The sequence below is a fragment of the Pelodiscus sinensis genome, chromosome 1 (assembly GCF_049634645.1).
Source record: "Pelodiscus sinensis isolate JC-2024 chromosome 1, ASM4963464v1, whole genome shotgun sequence".
Lineage (NCBI taxonomy): Eukaryota > Metazoa > Chordata > Testudines > Trionychidae > Pelodiscus > Pelodiscus sinensis.
The window spans coordinates 228,784,105-228,806,478 of record NC_134711.1 but is presented as its reverse complement, the minus strand read 5'-3'; the positions used below and the strand labels follow the sequence as shown (position 1 = coordinate 228,806,478).

General features: G+C 46.0%; 1 protein-coding gene across 18 annotated transcripts in view; it reads left to right on the top strand.

The window, feature by feature from the left end:
• Positions 1 to 398: 398 nt before the first annotated feature.
• Positions 399 to 22,374, top strand: part of INPP4A (inositol polyphosphate-4-phosphatase type I A) — a 204,768-nt gene continuing 182,792 nt past the window's right edge. For 10 of the 18 annotated variants that reach the window (XM_075916546.1, XM_075916548.1, XM_075916550.1 and 7 more), the window contains exon 1: positions 400 to 1,110. The gene's annotated coding sequence lies outside the window, so the exon portion shown is untranslated. Of the gene's footprint in view, positions 1,111 to 22,374 lie in introns of all 18 variants that reach the window. The other 8 variants (XM_075916551.1, XM_075916568.1, XM_075916572.1 and 5 more) reach the window with 6 other exon arrangements.

The window sequence follows — 22,374 nt, the reverse complement described above, 5'->3', positions numbered from 1 at the left end:
AGACAAATTGCTTGATCATTGTCTTCGGTCCACCCTCTTTGGGGCACCTGGTGCTGGCCACTGCTGGCAGACAGAATACTGGGCTAGATGGACCTTTGGTCTGACCCAGTACTGCCATTCTTATGTTCTCATGCTATCAGCAACTGCATCCATAAGCTGCAGCTGCTGTTTGCTATCAATAAGTGTCAGCTTGATGATAGTTGATGTTTACTTATAGTCCAGCTTCCTGGGCACTGAGGTGAAACCTTCAGCTTCATTGTGTGGGAGATGGGGATAGTAAAATAACTTTCTAACCTTCATGGTTTCAAAGCAAAGCTTGAACGTGTGATTGGATTCACCAAGAAAGCTAAAAAAAAGAAAGAACACCCCTGTACAAAGTCTGTATTTTTAGAGCGTTCATGATTTTCCAGTTAATTTTTTAGGGTGGGGACCAGGCTCCCTCAGCTCTGAAAGTTTGAGGTTGGCAGCAGCACTGTTCACAGGGATGGGTGGCCACAGCTTGTGGGTGTGGTTGCTGCTAGCATGCCTTCATTGCAGTGTCGAGAAAGCTGGGCTGGGAGCAGCTCTGTGTACCAGCATGGAGCACCTGCCTGGTTGTGCTCAAGGTACGTTTTGACTTGCACAAGGCAAGCAGGGCCCCTTCTTGTGAAGCCTGGCTCTTTGCCTGCAACAGGTGAAAACACAAGCACAGGGGCGGTCAGGGCGCTGCAGAAGGGGTTCCCATGATGGGCCTACAGCTTGGCTCAGTGGCTGCCAGCCCCCCTGCTATGCCCGCTGTCCCAGCAGCCCGGCGCCAGGCGGCTCGTGGCCAGGCCGGAGAAGGGAGGGGATTTCAGCAGCGGGCTGCCTGCCCCTGTGACACGCCTCTGGCGGCGACGCGCGGGGCTCCCGGCGGTGCCGCAGAGGCTGCCCTGGCAGGAGTCGCCCGGTAGGGGGCCGAGGCGCTGCGGCGGGAGGAGGGGCCGGGCTGCTTGTGCCGTCACAACCGGGGAGCTGCTGCGCCTGGTGTCTGCGCCTCCGGCCGCTGGCGCCGCGGCTGCGGGGTGGGAGCGGGGCGCTGCTGCGGGGACGAGCCATGCTGGGCGGGAGCGGCTGAGGCGCGGGGCGGAGGTAAGCGGGCTTGGGTCCCGGGCTCTGGCTGCCCCCCGGCGGCGGATGCACGGGAGGGGGAGCGGGCGCGGCCACCGGGGGTGCAGCGGATCCTGCGCTGGACCGCGCCCCGCCTGCTGTGGCTCTGGCAAGGGGCCGCTCAGCCCGTGCAGCCTGGCAGGTGTCCCCGGGGAGGGGGGGGCTTTTGTGACAGTCACCGGGCTGCGGGCGCTTTGCATCCGAGCGGGGCTGCGGCGCTCCCGCTGCCCCAGCGACCGCCCGGGCGGCTGCCTGCCTCGCGGCGCTGCCCCCGGGCCGGGCGGGGGAGACAGCAGCGCGGCTCGTGCCTGGTGATTGGCGGGTGCAGAGATCGAGGGAGCATCAGTTCGCAGGGAGGGACCGAAACCAGCCCTGCCCGCGCGACAGCTGTGTGGGCCGGCTACCCTGCAGGCGGGGCATGCGGATACCCGGGCCTCTGCTCCTCCTGAGCCTAGCAGTCAGGGCTGGGCTGTGTTTTCTACCCAGACAAGGGGGGATGTAGAGTTTCCCTGCTTAAGCCCGTGGATTAAGGTGTTCATATGCAGTGTCCATTTTGATCAGGTTTCTGATGCTTAATGTTTATTTAACAGGGCATTGTCAAGGTCTCTCTCAGATTAAAATAAAAAAACATTTCTATCTTGCTGCTTACTAGTTCAGCTGCTTGTGAGCTGTATTGATCCCCCCCCTGCCACTGTCTTTTGTTTTCTGTATTTTTGATCTTGAGAAGTGGGCTTGTGTGAGCACTTTAAAATAGCTGTCTGATGGGTGTAGTGTTTTGGAGGAAAAAATAGATGCATATAAATCACTATCTTGCAAACAGATGCAGAATGTCAAAACTGATTTTTGTAAATAGCCCTGCCAACAGTTGATTTTAATGTTTTATGATGTGACTGTTTCATTGTCATGTTTTCATCCATGTTTCAAGATATTTTATCACAGAACCTGACCTTTAATGTTAGCATGGACACTGTCACCTCTTTTTTTATTAGTATAGTGCTGTTAGAGTTCATGATACGTTAAAAATTCTTGATGATATGGTCTTTGCACTAGAGTGATATACAATTTAGATTGTGAATCAGTCTAGTGCGTCTGTTTTTGCAGAAGTACTTTGATTCTAACACTGATAGTTTAAAAATGCTACAATATGTTGCATCTGCCTCCGCCTCCTTCCTCCTTTGCAAGTGATACTTCTGGGTTGGAAACTCCACCTGATGTTACTTTAGGGCTGAAGTTGGTGGAGTTTCCTGCGATCACTCACATTAAAAAAAAAAAAGTTAGAACCTCACCTGCTCCAAATCCTCACCTATAAACCAATTGCTTGTTTGTACATGGGGTGCATGATGGTTTTGTGATCTTTGCCTTTCAAGTGACATTATCTGGCAAGGTGCAGAAAAAGCCACAATATCAGGATTACAGACATATGGACAAAGAACTGGACAAATAATGGTAGGCCCATGACTGGAGTAGGTGATGGAGAAGGAGGACAAAATTTGAGAGTGCATCCACTTTGAAAATGGATTAATCTAAAATGGAAAAAGGCATTCTTCTGGAATATGAGTGTCCACACAGCGAGCTATTTTGGAATAGTTTATTCTCCAACAACCATTCTGGTCATGATAAATTTCCACATGCAGACAAACTCTAAAAGGAAGCAGACTGCCTATTTGTTTTCTACTTATCTTGGATTTTTTTTTTAATCCACGTGCAAGACCAGAGCATATCAATAGCAGAGAGCTATATTTTGAAGAACAGCTATATTGGATCAGACCAGAGGTCCATCTAGCCCCAATACTCTGTCTTCTGACAGCGGCCTATGCCAGATGCCCAATGGGAATGAACCGAACATGTAATCAAATGATCCATCCCCTATTGCCCCTTCCCAGCTTCTGACAGACGCAGGCTAGGGCAGGGGTGGGTAAAATCTGGCCCTCCAAGCCTTTGAATCTGGCCTGCCCTGCCGGGACCCTCAGGCAGGGAGCAGCCCCAGCTCAAAGCATCTGGCTTCTCAAAGCATCTGGCCACACGCCAGTGGAGAAGGCTTCCAGTCCCAGCCAGTGGGAGCTGAGAGATTGATCTAGGAGTGGAGGCAGTGAACAAAGCCTCCCTCCCCCAGCACAGTAGCACAGATAGGCATATGAAGCAGCTGGCCGCTTCGAATGGCCTCAGGCAGTGACAGACAGGGAGCCTGGCTGAAAGCGCCTAGGGCCATGGTCACCAACCCATCGATCGCGATTGACTGGTCGATCGCGAGGCGTTCCAGGCCCCCCCTTTCCATCCACCCCCAAGAAGCCGCACTACCTACCTCCAGTGACAATGGAGGTAGTGCACTGGCTGCTTCCTTCCCCCAGGTCTGTGGTGTGCTGGGAACTTGCAGGAGGTGGGGGTAAGTCCCCAAAGGAGGTGTGCACCTGTGCTTCCCTGCTCTGCAGGAGGTGGGAATTGTCCCTGGAGGACACGTGTGCCGGGGCTGGAGGAGGGAGGAGTCATGGGAGGAGGTGAGTGCAGGGGACTCCCTGTCCCCTGCCCCCACTGGCACCCTGTCTCCTACCCCAGCACCCCCTAGCACCTTTGCCTAGTACCGTGTCCCCTGCTCCCACCAGCACAGTTGGGGCCACATTAGGCTTAGGTTTTTTTTGTAGGAGTTATTTTTTTTGCATCTCACTTGTGTGGTCCCCAACTGACTTTTCTGTGGGTCAGTGACCCCTGACTCAAAACAGGTTCCCCCCCTTCTCAGAAATAAAGACAATGCAGAAACTTTTTGTGTTTGACACAGTATTTTATTTAAAAATGAAGCCTGGCCAACAAACTCCCAATTGGGGCCAAACCCCCATCTGGCCACAGCATCATAACAATTCTGCGTGCGCACACCCAGACCCTAGATCTGAGCCTATCATACACTGGACCCCCCTGCCCTGAGCCCCTCACATACCCCAACCCAAATTCCTGCATCCTCACATCCACAAGCCTATGGCTTTCTTAGTACCCCAACCATCCATCTGACCCCAACACTCCCCAGCCTGGAGCCCCCTCTCCGAGCCAGTGCCCCCTTCTCCACCTCTTCCTGCATCCAAATTTCCTCCCATAGCTTGCACCTCTCACCCTTTCGCTCACCCAAATCCCTCATTCCCACCCCAGAGCCCACACATCCTGTCTCAACCCAGTGAGGGTAGGGCTAGACTGCAGGAGTTTTTCCAGGATTCCAGAGATATCCTGGAAAAACTCTTCCGCATCCAGGGTTGCATTTGTTCTTCTGCTTTTTTTAGTGGAAGAGCAACATGCTCTTTCAGTAACCCCTGTATTCCTCGTTCCATGAGGAATAAGGGGGCTTCCGAAATAAGGGTTTTTTCTGACATTTGGTCCAGTCTAGACAGACCAAATGTTGGAAAAACCTCTTCTTACACAAGAATCGGAAAAAAAGCGGCAGTGTAGAGTGTATAAGGGTTGGGGATAGCAAGTGATGATGGAGAGGAGGAGAATAGAGAGTGCGGGGCTTCAAGGAAGGGGTGGAGTCTTGGGGGAAGGATGGGGCAGTAGATCTTGGCTTGTTCTGATATTTAAAAAGTGATCTTGGGTGTAAAAAGGTTGGAGACCACTGGCCTCAGGTAAGTGCCTCCCAGCCAGAGGCTGCCTGTGGCATCCCACCCCCTCCTGCATCCCAACTGCCTGCCCCAGGTCACCCCCCGCCTCCTGCCACACATCACCCAAACCCTCTCTACCGCCCCTTCTCCCCCATCCCAGTTCACAACTCCCTTCCAGACCCTGCTCCCTCTCCTACACCCCTTCCCCAGGCCAGAATTCTCTCCTGACCCCATACCTGCTCCCAGACCCTGCACCTCAAGCCCCAGATCAACCTCCCGCTCCTTCACCCAAACTCCCTCTCAGACTCCACACCCTCTCCTGCACCCCAAGCTCCTACCCCAAGTTTCCTTTAGCACGCCACACCCCCTCCATAAAATAGCATGGCCCTTGGCCATTTACCAAAATCTTGACACTAATAGCCATTGATGGACCTATCCTCCATGAATGTATCTAGTTCTTTTTTATAAAAATTCGGATAGATTGTGGTTGCCTAAACCACAGGGAATGATAGCGGTGGTTGTGTGTGTATATTTGATTCAAACTCTTAACTCTGTCATGTCAGTTGAGGTGAGCTTAAAAGTGCAGGTTGTCCTGGAAACAAGACTCTCTTTCCCCCTGTGAAAACAGCTTTTCTGCTTGTGTTTGTCTCAAAGGCTCCTGTTTTTAAAAGCGCACTGTTGAGCTCTATTTTTCTTCTGAAGATTCAGTTCAACAGGTTGCTTGGCCCCTGGGAACTCCTGATGCAGTAGTGGGCAAATACTGGCTCATGGGCTGGATCTGGTTCTCCAAGGTTAGCCCCTGGGGGGCTGCTGCTGCTGTGCTGTAGTTACCTGCGCTTCTGCAGGATGGGTGATTGCAGCTCCCATTGGCCACAGATCGCCATTCCCAGCCAACAAAAACCACAGGAAATGGTGTCCTGGTCCATGCATGGGATGTAAGCGACTAGTTGACTCAACTAAGTTGCTTCCCCCCCCTTGATGCCTCTATCAGAGAGGGGCAGCGGGGGGGGGGGGGCAGAAGCCAGTGTTGGGGGGAACTGGCTTAAAAGCCTGTTCCACCCAGCACCGTCTCTGGGGTGCCACCTGCCCCCTTTCTCCACTGCCTCTATCAGAGGAAGTAGGGGGGGAATAAGGGGCCCTGTCTGCGGCCAGCCCTGGCTCCTTGAACAGGGGTTAGTGCTGGAGCAGCCCCTGTTTGCGGCAACCAGGGCTGTCTGCCTCAAATGGGCTGCTGGACTCAGCACGAGCTGGGACTGAGCAGTCCCGGCTCATGCTGATCGCTGCGCCTCTGCACTGTCAATGTAGTCAGATCCCAATGGCTCTGACTACAGTTACAATGCCGAGCCACAGTGCGGGTGGCTCTGGGGCTGGAAGGAGCCAGGACTGCTCATTCCTGACTTGAGTCGGCTCCTGGAGCTACCTCCAGTGCGGCTCTGCAGAGGCGCTTGTCTAATCTTATGGTTAATACAAATTATATCGACTATACAATTAGCCAGATAATCGCATTTTAACATTCTTTGTCCATGCCAGTTCCCGCAGCTTCCGCTGGCTGGGAACAGCAATCCGCAGCCAACGGGAGCTGCAACCGCCTATACCTGTGGAGGCGCAAGTAACTATAGCAGTGGTAGCCTGCCAGGGCTTGTTAAACCACCACTGTTTTATTGGCCAGTCCTGTCCTAAGGGAATATAAGACCGTTATTTCCCTCCTAGTCTCACTAAACTCAACACTAGTGCTAAATGTTGCAGGGGAGCTGAGACTGGTTTGGAAGTGCAGTAGATCTTTCCATGGGTATAAACTACAATATTTTAACCCCAAGAACTGTGCATTAGCTAGTCCAAATTTAGAAGTGCAGTTTGCTGCCTCTCCCCTCCCAGCCAAATAGTACCAGGTTCAACAAGTTTCTATTGTAGCACTCTATTTTCAGCTCTCTGCACCTGTGCCATATATGTTTCCTAAAGACTGACATACGACAGCTTTACTCTGGAGTGAATTTGTATTAAAATTGGATTATTCAAAACAATCCATAATGTGCACTAGTATCTTTTGGGCATGCCAATGAAAAAAAATTATTATCAGGAGTCCTTTGAACTGTAGAAGGAAGACGGCTGCCTACTTCTGAACTCTGTGACTAAGACCCCTATAAATTATATGTTTACCTAATTCACCCTTACCCAAAAAAATGTCGAACATTTTTAAGAAGCACTTGAACTTACAGGGATGACAGCAAGATCTTCCAAATCTCTGATGGAGCAAAGAATGGTGAAAGAGTTGAGACAAAAATCTGTGACACATCTACCCGTCCAAACACAGCAGGCTCACTAGTGCAGAACTACTTCTGATGCCATCACTAGCGTGTAGTCCATTCTGGTAACAGTTCAGATGATGCGGTAGGATCTGACTGTGTGGCTAGCAGAGGCTGCAGAACAGATTTGGGCTTTGGAAGGTCAATGCTGGGCTGCATAAGAAGTGAAGGCAAAACCTGCCTAAGCTGATAAAAGCTCAGCAGGAGAAAGTGGATAGAGCTCAGCACTGCAATAGAATCCTAGGATATAGATAGCAAGCATACTAATTCCTTCATTGCACATTCTTGAAGCTTCCTCAAGACATGGACTTTGATCAGATGCACAGATTTCTTGCATCTGAGACTCATTTAGATATCAGGGGATGATGACTAAGAGCTGTGGGAGCATTCCAGAGAAGGCAGCCTGCCAAACCCCTGAGAGTGATAGCTTCTCAGCACAGAAACACTTGTCTTCCACTCCTTCCCCTAATTTGCATAGAATCATAGAAGTTCAGGACTGTTTGGGACCTCAGCAGGTCATCTAGTCCAGTCCCCTGCACTCAGGGTAGAACTACTAATAGTTCGACCATTCCTGACGTGTTTTTGGAGGAGAGTTGAGACTGAAGTGGAAATGCAGCAGACCTTTACATGTGTATAAATTTAAATAGTTTAAACCCTAAAACTGTGTAGGCTAGTCCAGATTTAGAAATGGAGTTTGCTGCTGATCCCTCCCAGCCAAATTGTACGAGGTTCAATTAGTTTCTATTCTATTTTCAGTTCTCTACACCTGTGCCATATATATTTCTTAACTACAGAAACGTATACGGAGCATGTGTTGAGACTTTAAAGAAGGTGTCTTACCTCCTGTCTCATGAACTGCCCTTATCTCAGTACTGCAAAAGCCCAGATAAATATGCTAGCTATTCTCCAATAACCTGGATCAACACTTATTGTAAGAGATTAGGAAAATCCCCCGTCTCAGAAAAATCCTTTTGTCAAATACTGTCCACACTCTGGCTTGCTTTGGTAAACATAGATTTGGGGGAAGTAATCTATATCAGAGGCAGCAAGGGGGTGGGAAGGTGGGAGTTGGTGCCCGCTTTCTATGCATGCTGGTTCCCACAGTGCCACCTGCCCTCCCTTTGCTGCCTTCTACAGAGGCAGCCAACGTGGCAGGAACCAGCGATTGGGGGAGCCAGCTTAAAAGCCGAGCACTGGCTTCCATGGAGCCACCTGCCCCTGTGCTGCTACCTCTGATAGGCTATGTCTACACTGGCGGCTTCTTGAGCAAGGGTTCTTGTGCAAGAACTCTTGTGCAAGAACACATCCACACTGCCATATGCGAGATGTGCTTTTGTGCAAGGGCATTCATGGCAGTGTGGACACTCTCTTGCACAAGAAAGCTCTGATGGCCATTTTAGCCATAGGGCTTTCTTGCACAAGAAACCCCTGTTGCGCGTCCACACTGCCCTCTTGCGCAAGAGGACTTACATCTGTTAGAAAAGAGCATAGCTCTTGTGCAAAAAGCCCTTTCTTACCACGCTTTACTGTAAAACTTCTTGCGCAAAAGCGAGTGGGCAGTGTGGACGTTCTGCAGAAGAACGGCCCTTCTTGCGCAATAACCCGCCAGTGTAGACATAGTCATAGAGAGGCAGCAACACAGAGGGGGGTGTCGGGTGGTACAAGCGGGAAGCTGGCTTTCAAGCCAGCACCCTGCACCTACTGGTTCCACAGAGCCTCCTGCCCTCCTCCCACTGCTGCCTCTATATCAGAAGCAGCAAGGCGGGGGCAGTAAGGGCTCTTAAAAGCCAGCCTTCTGTGAGCTCTGACTCCCACCTGCCCTCCTGTGTGTAAACGTGTAACTACTGAAAAATTCAGTGGTTTAGACGTTTACAGAAATAAACATTTGCTAACATCCCTTCTTTAGACCAGTCTGCTGCAGCCACAGCTGCCTCTCCATCACTTCCATAGCTAGTTCTCTTATTTGTGTTGCTTCACCTATTTGGAAATCCTTCCTCACAGTCACCAAATCACATGAGACAGAGGAATAAATGGAGAGAGACAAAGAAGAAATCATGTTGAAAGTGAAGGGTAGGCCAAATAAAATGGGAAAGACAGAGATAAGCATTGTAAATAAGAAGAGCTGCTAAGATAAAAATGCTCACTTTGTAGAGGGATAATACTGCTACAATTGACTCTTGTGGTTTGCATTGCAGTAATTAGGTTACCCTAAAAAAGACACTATAAAAAAACTCTCATCAGGCAGCTCCCTAGCTCTTGTCTCTGAGCTGCCCCCATTCTTTTTCAAAAATTAAGGTTTAATCATTTTGGAACAATCAGTATGGAGCAGTTGAGCATTCTGGGCTCCTATTTACACTTATTTCCATTAACACAGTTGCTTTTCTGTCTGTTATAGAGGAAAGGAAGTTACCAACAGTCTTATTAGCACTTTCAAAATTCTTTTGAAGCTGGAGATAAAGGCATGCTCTAACCAGGAAGAGGGTTTTTTTTTTTGGCCCACTGAATACCCATCACTAAGTGTCTGCCCATTTGGATTGCTCAACACCCATGCTGTTTAGCAGATTCACAATACATAACAAGGAAGGAGCAGTAATGCTTACCTTAGGTGGAAGAACTATTTGTTTAAATGTGTAAATCTGACCTATCACACACATTTTGGTTGCTCAGAATGCATTAATAAATATGTTTGTGTAGCTGAGTTTTCCTTAGATAGCAGGGTCCATGCATCTTAATGTCCAAATAATCAGTATTAGTCTCATAAATAGTAAAATCTCATTGACAGACTACTAAAAATGGGCTCAGGGTTTAGCTGTGTTTTGGTTAGTCTTTAAGGTGCTACAGGATCATTCGTTGTTTAAGGGTTTTATTGTTTGGTTTTTTTTTAACTAAAAATGGGATACATTTATTTAAAAGGGGACCATTGATATGCTGGTGATGTCTTGCATATTGATAAAAATATGTTCCTCTCCGTTGTGTTGCATTTATTATGACGGCTGCTGCTTTCTTGGCTGTGCCTTCCATTTCTGTCATGTTGACAGTGAGGTCTGAAGTGTGAGAGCTGACACTGTCTCAGTTGTAAGTTCTGCTCACTTGTTGCAGACAAATATAGTGGAGCAGGCTCAGCAGAGTGCAAAGGAACAGCCCTCCCATAGTGAGGATAGAACAGGGGTGGGAAGGAACAGAATATAGAGAAAGAGGAGAAAAGAAGAATTAGGGAGGCAGGAGTAAGGGGGCCGTAGGGTTGCCAGGTGTCCAGTATTGACCCAGACAGTCTGGTATTTTCGCCTCCTGCCTGGTAAAAAAATTCAAAGTATACCGGACACATAATATGTCCAATATTTTCTGGTTTTTGTTTTCTCCCGACCAGGAGGCGAAAATACCGGGCACCTGGCAACCCTACAAACACTCAGCACCTGGCCTCTGGTCCCCAACACCCCCAGCTCCCATGCTTACCTGGTTCCGCAAGGCTGCTGGCACAAAATGGCAGCTGAACAAGGGGACCTGGGTCTTAGTGCTCAACTGCTCCCCTGTTCCTATCCCTGCACTCACTCTTAAAGGGCACATGCTGTTTTAATGGTGTTTTTTTTTCTTCTTAAGTCTTGGAGTCCTCTTCCTCCTCCCTTCCTCCCCCCCCCCTCAACAACTTTGGTCTCCCCCCCCCCCTTTTTTTTCCTTCAGAATTTTTTCCTGTTTTTTTGGGGGTGGGGTGGGAGGGGGTATTCGGTATTTTTGTTTCAACCATCTGACAACCCTAGGCAAATGGGAAACAGAAAATAAACTGTGCGAAGAGAATTATGGTGCTCAATACTGGAGTTTTTGAAGACTAATTTGTAATGGGGAGGACTGCGTAAGAAGGGATGTTAGTCCTGCAGATAGGCTGTATTTGGCCTAGATCCACAACTTCTGCCAGGAATATCAAGCCCAAAGGGAATAAAAAGGGAGGAAGCAGATGTCTAACCTGGTCTTTCCTGACAGAGGGATCTGGGGTCTGGTCATAGAACAATTGAGGTGGGCTGATCCTCCACCCTAATCTAGAGTCCCTAGAAGGAGTTTTAGACTAGACTTTTTCATTGTTTTGATTGTTAATAAAAGTAAAAAAGCAGGAAGAGGGTGAACTTTGACTCTGGGGAGGATAGGGTAGTGGCTAGTGTCTTGGAGCAGCTGGAGAAAACTTTGTTTGGAAAATATATATGGATAAATGTATAATGCAACTATGCATATTATTTTAAGAATAAGTATACATTATACTTTGCACTCTAATGGTTCTGATCCTGGACAGTGTTTGTGTAAAGACTCAACAAGATTTTTTTTAAAAATTGTTTTATTTTTTATAGTTGATCCTAAATTTGCTTGGCAGCATAATTAGAATACGTTAGGGTAGTTTGTAGATGTACGGTTGCAAATACGGTGAAGTAAACTACAGTAAAACTCCAATAGTCTGGCATTGAATTGTACCGCATTCCCGATAGTCCAGCATCAAAATGGCAAGAGCCTAGTGGGTTTTTTAGTGTTTAAGTGAATAATTTACAGACTGTATTAGTGTTGAAGTATATAATTTTTATGTTTAAGTTAATAAAGTACTGTATTAAGTGTTTTAAGTTACTGTATTAATAGTTTAAGTGATTAGCCAGTGCTGCACACTACTGTACATAGTATCCTCTGCTTTCTGTATTCAAAGGTTTCACAACAATGATGGTGAGTACTATACTGTATGTTTATTCTTTCATTCTATGACTATATTTATTACAGTATGTACAATAAAAAGGGTTAAAATACACATGGTATGTATAACAATTTTATAGTACTTCCTGATAGTCTGGCATATTTGATAATCCAGCACCACCTAGGTTCCGGATTATCGGAAGTCTACTGTACATTGTATTCCAGTTTTATGAAGGATTTCTCTACTTGTTTGCAAACACTTCTGCCATGTATCATTTACTTGTTTTATTTCTCAGTGCCAAGAAACAAATACTACTCTTTTATATTTGAATAAACTGTTTGCAGGGTAATTCTGCTCCAGATAAGTGAAATTTCCTGTAATATGTACTGCTCCATAGCTAAGGTGTAGCATATGCCAGTTGAATTTGGTGACTGGCATTTCTGGAGGGAAGTTTTTCTATCTAATGCATAACCTATAAATCATGGAGAGTAATAGCATCAGAAAACTATTAGATTTATCAAGAATGAGTTCTGCATCTTTGCCTTCACAGTTAGAATCTTTGCCCTCGGGAAACATATAGTAGTGTAGGTACTTCATCACTGCTAATGATGAGGTATTGTCTCTTTGTGGTCCTGTGGCTTACAGGTGTTTCTGTAAGTAACAACTATTGCTGGTATGTGTGGTGGATCTAGGCTTTGTAAGTGTGTTCACAAATAACTTTCAAGAAGGAGAGCCATAGTGAGATTTTTAAAATTGGCAAACTGTGTCAAGTGAACAGCTTTCATAAGGTTTTACTAGGTTTTATAATATGTGCCTTCCTTGGTACCCCATTTGTACCCCCTCACTCCCACACACACACTTTCCTTGCATTTGTCCACTAGGCATGGAATGGTCTTTATCTGGTTCTTCATTCACATCAAACTTTTAAAAACAGTAACAAAAACCACTTCTCTGATTCCAAAAACTGAATTAATAATGAGGGAAGGGAAAAACAAAATGGTCCCATATTCCTGGATTTCTCAGTGAATCCCATCTATGTATGTAATCTTTCAGTGTAAACTCCTTTAGGCAGGAACAGTCATTTTATGCACATTGTAGTGCTCAGCTCACTATTGGTCTCAAACTGTGGATTATAGACCATATTTTATAGAATTCTAAGGGTACAATGGATCATTGTGATAATCTAGTCTGACCTCCTGCAGAATATGGACCATAGAACTTCACCCAATAATTCTTGCATCAAGTCCATAACTTCTTGTTGAGCTAGGGTATCTCTTTCAGGAAAAACACCCAGTCTTGCTTTAATTTGCATGTAAATATATAGCCTCCCATTGATAAACAAAATTCTCTCTCCCTAACAATGAGTACAACGATCAACCATCAGTTGAAGAATAACAAATTTTGATAATTAATCTGAATATTGTGGATTTTTACTGGAGAAAATGTAGGGAAAACATTTTAAAAATTCTAATTTGTCCATATCTAGAAGGCAATTTCTGTGCAGAAAGTGTTGAAAGGAAGGATAGCAATGCAGTGCTTTGGCTTTGAAATTATATGTTGGAGGCAGTTAGAATTGATACAATGCAGATACTTTTTTGTTGGCATTTTGAAATGCTCATGATAAGGTCTCTTCACATTTACATGAAAATTATTCAGTATGAATTCTGTCGTTGAAAAACTTTTTTTTTCTATAGTTTGAGGCTGATAAGAAGTAGTATGTTGTCAGTTCTGCTGACAGTTTGCTTTGTGTCCATATTATTTAAAAAAATCTCTACAGCATTTGCTTAAAAAATGTATCATATAAAATCCTGTGGAAATGTTATATGTAGCACTCTGTAAAATCTGGCCTTCCATTGGAAAACTACTTACAAACAGCAACTGCTACAGGATTTCTTGAACGTTTCCTAGTATTGTTTATATCTTTAAAGGAAGGATTATTTTGTGGATGCTTTACCCTTCCAGTCCTTTTTATTCTAAATCATGCCATAGCAAATAGATAGTGACATGTGTTTAGCTGCATTTAAAACCAGTTTAACAGCTGGAAACCAGGAGCAGGGAACCAATAATATGGGACCACACTGCTCTCTGTGGATTATGTTCCTGAATACAGTTGTGCCTACGTGGGGTTTTGTGCTTCTCATTATGCTGCACTTTGTCGGCTTGGAACTTCAAGAGGGCAATACGGGTAAAATGTTGTTCCTGCCCCCAAATCATAGGCCCCTGCCAGTTGAGCTCAAGGATTCTGGCAATGTTACAGTGTTGAGGGCAGAGTAGAAGGCAGTGCTGTACATGTAAGTAAGCCAGTTCACTATGGTAGTAGCCAGACACTGTATTTTTAATCCTATATGATAATTTACATCTTTATCACATACCAAACCCCCCTACCTATGATAACAATATTATTAAGCTTGCAAAGTCAAACATTCAAAAGCTGCAGGGTTGCCTGTGTCTCTCTAGGTTGTTTAACTCATCTCCACTAACCCATTTGACCTCATCCATGTTGCCTTTTGTTGCTTACTTTATCACTCAGTGTGTTGCTAATGCTAAGAGGATTGGTGGTAGCATATACTCTTATCTAATTCCAGACATAATATCGAACTACCAGATTCAGGCCTGCATCCAATTTAATTGCACATCTATTTCCATCATAGAAACTTATGTTGATCAGCTTGTCTGGGATCTCGTAGCTAGCAATAATCCACAGGGTATCATATGCTTTCTTAAAATCAGTACATTTCAAAAGCAGAATCGCAGCAGAATCAGCGCGAGTGGAGACTGCCTTAGTTCCTGCTGTGCCGTTTCCCGCTGTGCCTCTACCTCCTCTGCCCTCCGCAGAGACAGTGCTAGGGAGAACCAGCTTTTAAGCCAGCTCCTGCCCCCTCCCCTTGCTGCCTTTCTCTGCTTATCGGATAGTCGACTAGTCGCTTACACCCCTAATTGGAACCAAGGCCAGGTTGGATAACCAAAAATGCAGATAAACCAGAGAATGGGTGATAGGGCTCAGGTTGTCAGCCCTGGGCAGTACGGCACCTTCTGTCATGGTGAGATCTGGAGCTCCTCCAGTTGCTAACAGCCCCAGGTGGCTGGTGGCTGAGTTAATAGAGAGATCTGGATAATGGAGGCATGGTTAAACAGTTCTACTGTACTTGGGATGCAGAATGGACAAAAGAGATAGAATAATGTTGGATAATATCACAACAAAGCCCCTGCAGGCTTGGGAGCCAGTGAACAACAGAATAACAAGTCAGGTTGCAAGCAAGACATGACAAGCATCCAGTAATCAGAGTATATGCACCAACATATTGCCATAGGAAATGTGAAGAGTGAAAAGTGTACATTCCATGCACAGGTGCAGCAAGTATTTGATGATGTACTGAACCATGATATCAACTTGGTAGGCAACTCCAGTGCCCAGACTGGCAACAGCTGTATTGGCTGTCAACAGCTGTATTAGGCACTACAGCAGAAGATATCTAAACTGATATGGCAAACAAGCTCTTACATCTCTGTGGCAAAAACAATCTAAAGATAGAAGATTCACAGGGTCACACTGAGATCACCAGCTGTGATTGTCAACCAGATAGATCATGTGTGTGTACGTGAGGTATGGATGCTTTTCTGGAGGGATATTAGCAAAGGAGCAGATGTTGGCTCAGGTCATTATCTTTTAGTGACCACATTACAACTTCAAGTAAAAAGATCATAAAGGCAGACAGCAAGAGTGTTTATTGACATGGTGTCCCACCAGTTATATATTGGTGTTCCATGGTGTCCCACTACTATAGCGAACTAGCCACACTCAACCAGCCAAATAGTCACAGTGTTCAAGCCAACTAGCCACATTCAACTGGCCAAATAGCCACATGTGTCTAGTGGCTAGCGTGTTGGACACCACGGATTATAGCAACGAGAGGTTCAAAGACAAAGAAACTAGGTATGACATATAAGCATGTAAATGGCTAACTGATAAGCCTGGGATAAGCAGCGTGCACTGGGTGCATGTAACAGTGTAACTGCTGAATTTTTCAGCGGTTATATGTTTACACAATTACTCACATTTTAACATTCCTAAAAGAAATGCAGATCAGATTGGATTTAGCAACTGTTCCCATGTTTTACTAGACCAATCCGATGAAAATGTGAAGGACACAGATGGTCAAATTGGAAAAAGATGGTAGTCTGAGGTAGCAGAGGAAGCAGTGAGCCACTGAAAATTCATGAATTGTATCTGGACTGTGGGCAGTGATTGACCAGTGGCCTGATCCTGCTTAGCTTAGAAGATCTGAAAAAACTGTAGCTGAAGGGAATATACCTTTGTTTCATGGTGTTACTAAAATTAAAACTCATGTATATTTCAAATATTTGCAAGAAGATAATTCACAAAGAGTAGTTTATTTTTTCTATATTAATAGAGGCCTGATTTAGCCACTTGTATTTTAGTAAAGTTAATTGTTTCATTTTCCAAGAGGAGTTCGTAAGAACTGTGTTTCCATTAAGATTACTTAACATGTAGGAGTCCCTTTTACATTAGAATAAGAAGGCCTTCAGCACAAGTTTTAAACTGAAGTTTCTTGCTTCCTTTTGTGAGAAGTTCTATTTTAAGCCTCAGTCTAGTTTTCATGTTGTTTTTTCCGTGACTGTGTGTTTCTCTGTCTAAAGTGTTCTGTTGTAAATACATTTCAGACTACAAATCTGTGTTTCCAGGAGGTTTTCGTGCCAGGAGAGAACAATCTTATTATGCCCAAAAGGATGTTGCATTCTTGGTCGTATAGTATATAAAAAGCTAGCTCAGGGAAATGTAATTAACAATACATATAAAAGTGGTTTCCCATACTAAATAAATCTTGTGCTGAAATTGTTGGTGCATTCATATTAGGATTGCCAGCCCTCCAGGGTTGTCCTGGAGTGTCCTGGACTTAAAGATTAATCTTTATCTGAAGATTGTATCATGATGAAATCTCCAGGAATATGTCCAACCAAAAATGGCAGCCCTAATTCATAATGCTATCTGATTAAGCTTTGAGAAAATTTTAGTCAGAAAACACCATATATATATATATATAACTTATGAATTAGATGGTTTTGATTGCATAAAATGTTCAATAATTCTTTTGTCTCAGCTGGTCATAATGCAGTAGCCCAGGAATGGTAGAGGGCCCTCTGTGTCTCGGTACAGGGGAACCTATTGATTTCAGCGTGAAATGAGGTGTTCAACATCCTGCAGTATTGGGCCCCAAATGAGTATTGGCATCAGCATTCATTAGATAGCATGACTAGACATATAACAGTGATTTGGTGGAGCATAAATAAAGCCGTTATAGAACCATCATAGGCTCAGCTAGAGCTTTAAATTTGCTGTGTGTACTTGCAGGGAATTGCATTGCTTTTCAATGGCTGCTACAATGCCAGTTACCTCCAAGCAGGGTAATCTTGCCTGGGGAGAATAGGCTCCCTGCTGAGCAAGGGTCTCTGCTCCCCCTTGAGCAGCTGCTCAGCCAATCCTCCTGCAGACGGAGCTTTTACAGAAGAGCTGTTGTAAAGATGCAGTGTGAGGCAGATACCATAGGAGACTATAAGTCGGAGGCGAATAAACGGATATACAATAGAAGACACAAGTATTTTAATCGACCTGCATTGTTGGAAGATACCTGTGGCTTGGAGTTGATCTTTCTTCCTCTCTCACACATGCGCTAAAGCCCTTTCTGGTGATTAGAAACAACTTTGCTTCCTCACTTTTGCAGCAGCAGCTGACACCCTGTCCCAACATTTTGCTCATCAATCTGATTTCTTACTTAACCAAGAAAGTTATCTCTTTCAGGTTGCTAAACAAGACACCAGAGCACAGAAATGCTCCAGTGTCATGCTTTACTTCCACTACTGTGCTGCAAGGCAATTTACAAATTTCCCTCGGGGTGAATCACATCTTTGCTGTCTATGCACGTAGCACTTCCCTGGCGGATATAACTTGCCTGGAGTGAAAGTTCCTCCTTTGCTTGCATTAGTCAGTTAATCAGTCAACTCACTCTTATAGTAGTAAATTTGGGTGTTCTCATTATTCATGTGACTGTCCAAGGAGAGACAAAAGGAGATGGAGCTGACCCTACTGGCCTTAGTAGCAGTGTGTTGGGGTTAAGTGGTTAGGCAGCTGGAAAAAAAACTCTCAGGAATAACACTGGTGGCTGCAAATCCATTCCTCCCCTTTTTTGGTCCTTAAATTTCTGTTGCCATGTGGCAATATGTGTGGGGAATTTTGCCTCTTTCTCTCTAGACAGATAATAAAATGAGCCATTGCAGGCTGTTGTAAATGAGATTGAGCCTGTGGCAGCTCTGTTTTATGCTAGGGCTCAAACTGACTGTTGGCAGTCCCAGGTGTTGGGGGGTAGCCAGAGGTGAATAAAGCTTTGTTTGCCTTTGCCCTACTTTTTCCCTGGTGCCTGGGTAGGAGTGCTATGAAGGCAAAGTGCCCAGACATGAAGGAGATGAAACACCTCATTTTTCCTTGTGACAGTCCCTTCCCTTGTAACATTAAAAGGGTCTGGAGGGTGAGTATCTTCACCCTCTCGTAATTAGTGTGCCAGGCAATTTCAAGATGGAAGGGAAGAAATAAATACCAATCCCTGAAGGGAAAGGAAGTGAAGCCATCTCTGTAATTTTCTGAGAAATTCAGGTCTGCCTGTGGAATCCAAAGGGTCAAGGATTGGGCGTTATGATTCCAATCTGAAAGAGTAAGTTACCATTGTGCGGGTAGGATGGACTGCAGCTGAACAGGATGCTGGTTGAGAGGAGACCTCTGTGTGGGACAGTTTAATGGATTGGGAGAAAAAGGAAAATAGGCAAAATGTACACAAAGGCCAGGAAAGATATTAAAATCATTTGAAACAAGATGAATCGGTCATCAGGGATTGAATTATTTATTTCTGTTAGTAATAGAGTGGGGTGTTGGAGGAAATATTAAAAGATCCACCAGAATGAAGGGAGTAAAATCACTAAGGAGTTTGCTAAGGTATTCATACAATTTCAAGAAGCAAGGCAATAAAAAACAGGGGAATTGGAACTGTGAATGCAGAGAGAATTTCAATATTATTGTATTAATAGAAACAGTGTGAAAGTGACTGGGCAGCTCATTGTTGAGGGATTCACACTGTTCAGAAACAAAATGAAAGAGGGAAGGAACTGACTTTCTGTGAAATAAGTTTGGAGGTAACTGAAGTAATAATGCTTAGCAATGCATACTGATAATGCGCTGTGCAAATATTAATTAATATAAAATTAGGAGATATATGTAGACTATCATAATGAATCAGAGTTACAGATAGGAATTTGCTATAGCTTTAGAAGCAGCAACATAAAGGAATAACAGAAATTAACATGAGCTCCTACATTGGTTTCTGTGGGGACACCTGTAGAATCAGATATTGGTTGTGGGTATGATGTGCAGATAATATATATAGCACTGCAGAACTGGTGTACAGATATACTGTCCTAGACACTAAATCTGTTGTTTACTAAGAAAATTGATCATGGAAAAATGGATGTTGTTTTTCTCATTCATTTTTTATTTAAAAAATGTTAGTATGGGCAAAAAAAATTGCAAAACTGATTATTTCTCACTGTGGCGTGGCGCGGCGCGGCGTCGGCACGGCCCTACTCGAGGGCCACGCAGGGTCCTCCGCCCTCCCCTCCGTTCCCCTCACCCGAGGTCTCGTCCTCTTCGTGCTCCCTGAACACCCAAGAGCCCTGCCCCGAGTCTGGCAGGGTCGGTCCACGCTCAGTCAACAGTGAGTGGCGTCTGCGACGGCGTGGGGGGGGGGGGTAGGAGGACTCGGGCCCACCCTCACTCCGAGCCCCGACCCAGGGCCCTAAGGTCCGGGGGGATACACCGATCCCCTCAGTCCTGGTTGGTGGGGGATGGAACCCCCTAAACACACCAACCCCCCGGGTTCCAACACCCTGCCCTGGGTCGCTTTCTACCTCCCTCGCCGGGCCGCCGTGGCGACTGGGTCCCGAGGGTCTGCGCAGACGGGGTCCGAGGTGCCTCTTTCTCCGCGTCCTCCTTCCGGCTGCGCGTCTTCCCTCCCCTTGCTCTGGTGGCGGCGCTTCTTTTAAGCGTCCTGCCGCCCTGACGTCCGCCGTGGCGGGGCAGGAACGCCCCCTCCGCGGGGGATGGTTTTCCTGCCGGTGCGCCTGTGCGGGTTGGCGCCGTGGGGCAGTGTCAGGGCCCCGGCGTTCCTGACCGGCCATAGAAGCGGCGCCGCGGCCGGGCGCAGCTGGTCGGGTCCTCCGCTCGGCCCCGCCCGCGGCAGAACAAGCCGCGCAGGGCAGGAGTCGGCGCGGAGCTGCCGCTTCTCCCCAGCATGCCGGACGGCGCCCGGTTAGCGCGGGGCGCGGGGGCTGCCCCGTCACACTCACAAATGAAATAAGTAGTTAAAAACAGTTATGGATTGCCCAAGTGACTGTTGTGCAAGCAAAACCACTACAAATCCAGAAAGACCCTAGTTAAGCCATCCCTTGAAACCCACAACCATGATTTTATCTCTACATTACCTTGACCACATTCACCACCTACTCCATGTGCCTCTTTTCTCTGTGTCCATATAACCGAGCCATCTTTATTTCTGACCTTGTGGCTTGATCAGACAAGAATGTTTTCTAATGATGGCAAATGTTTTGAAGTTGAAGACACGTAAGGGATATTTAGTTCACCTGTTTAAATGTATTGTTCTGGATGACTGTTAATGGAGCAATTTTTTATAGAGTGGTGTGAGGGGGGCGCACTCACCACCGTAACCCCCTGCCGTCTGTCCTCCGGAATTGGCTCCCTTGGCAGGTAGGGTGCCTTCTCTGGGGTGGTGTCTCCCCTCTTTACTCCCGGCTGCGGCGTCCTCTTTGCCATACTGCCCTCCGGCAGTGCCCAAGTCTGTCTCTGAGCCCCCCTTCCGGGGGTAGATGTTCCTTCATCGGGCCTTCTTTCAAGCCCTGCAGTCTGAGGATTTGCTGGCCAGAGCTCCCCTAGCCCTGCCTGGCCTCCTCCAGCCCTGCCCTAGCTCCAGGGAGCCTCCTCCTCCCTCAGCAGCCAGGTTCTCACTGCTTCCCCCTCACAGCAGCAGCCCATCCTCTATTATAGCGCCCAGCTGGGCCCTAATGGACTAGTACAGCCTCAGCTGGGCTAATCTCCCCGGCCCTGGTTCCGGCCGGGGTCTGCCCTTAAAGGGCCAGTGCAGGGCGAGCGCCCTGTCACAATTGGAAATACTTTTCAATAGAGTTTCTTTCTGGGAAGTTACTAGCTGTAATATAGGTATCTGTGATGTAATGAGGGAAGATTCAGTCCTATCTTCCAGACTTGGTACTTGTGATTGAGGTTAAAGGACTGCATATTTTGCATGGAGGAGGGGGCGGCAGGAGATGTGGGCGAGGTAATGTGAAAAGGAAATAGTGGCTGTAGGTTTCAGAGAAGAATGCAACTATATATTTCCTGTCATTATGGTGATTTTTTTTTAATGATTGTGGAACATTAAATTGGGTCAACCTCAACTAGTATTTAATGGAAATTTTCATTCGGGGGCGGGGGGACATAGCAAATGTTTAAGGAAGTGTTAGTTAGTGCTAAAAGTCATCACTGTTGGTAGCTGTTCAGGTTAATGTGTATTTTCCACCCTTTTTTGACTCAGTTTCCCTCCCCACTCAGACACATTATTCCTGGGTCCCCCATTGAAGACCCATTTCCCATCACTTCTATAGCTGCCTCTATACTAAAAGCCCTACTCACTTGTATTCAGTCTTCTTTCTGCTCCCCAAGTTTCTCCTACCCACAAATTCAGGCACCCACAAAGCCCCTGTTCAGCTTTTAAATGTTGATATGTATTAATATTTATCTGTCTCCTATTTATACACATTCGCATTGACACATACCTCTGTTTAAAACTGGAGTGTACACGGAAGTAAGGCATGTTGATGGGGGTGCAGGCTTGGAGGACAATGAACGCTCTAGGTGGGAACCTGAGGAAAGGAACATTGTTGTAAGAGTGGGCATGGAGAAATGTGTTGAGTTAACGTGAGAGGTGAATAGGTGTGGATCATGGAAAAGAGGATAATTTGTAGAAAAGATGTTAAAGAAGTGGGATCTGCGCTTCAGTGGGAGAAGCAGTGTTGTGTGATCCTTACGCCTGGAGTCAGAGGATAGAGTGGAGAAAATTTTTCTTGGTAAGAATGTGGAAGGAGAGAGAGACACAGAACATGCTGAAATGTGTAATCACATTGGTCACTGCTGAATAGCCATCACACCTATCCTAGTGAAAAGGTTCACTAGGATAGCTATGCTGGCAAATCCTCTTTGTGTAGACACAACATATCCTGGCTCCCCAAATAAAATAAACTGTACAGGCAAAACCACTTTTTTCCTAGTATAATTGCATCTATATGGAGGCTTTTACTGGTTTAGAAATATTGTAAAAAAAAAAAAAAAAATCGGTCCCCTAATGAACATTGGTATTCCCTTTGAAGTTTTGAGTGCAGATACGGCCTTAGAGTGAAGGTGACTGTACCTATTAGTCTGGATTGGTGAACCTGCAGTCTACTACAGGTTGAACCTCTTAAAATCCAGGACTTTCTGGTTCAGCAACATCCGTGGTCTGGCAGGACCATGAATATTGTTGGATCAAGAGCTGTCCAGATTCAAAAACGCAGTGTGGGCTGGGCAGCGCAG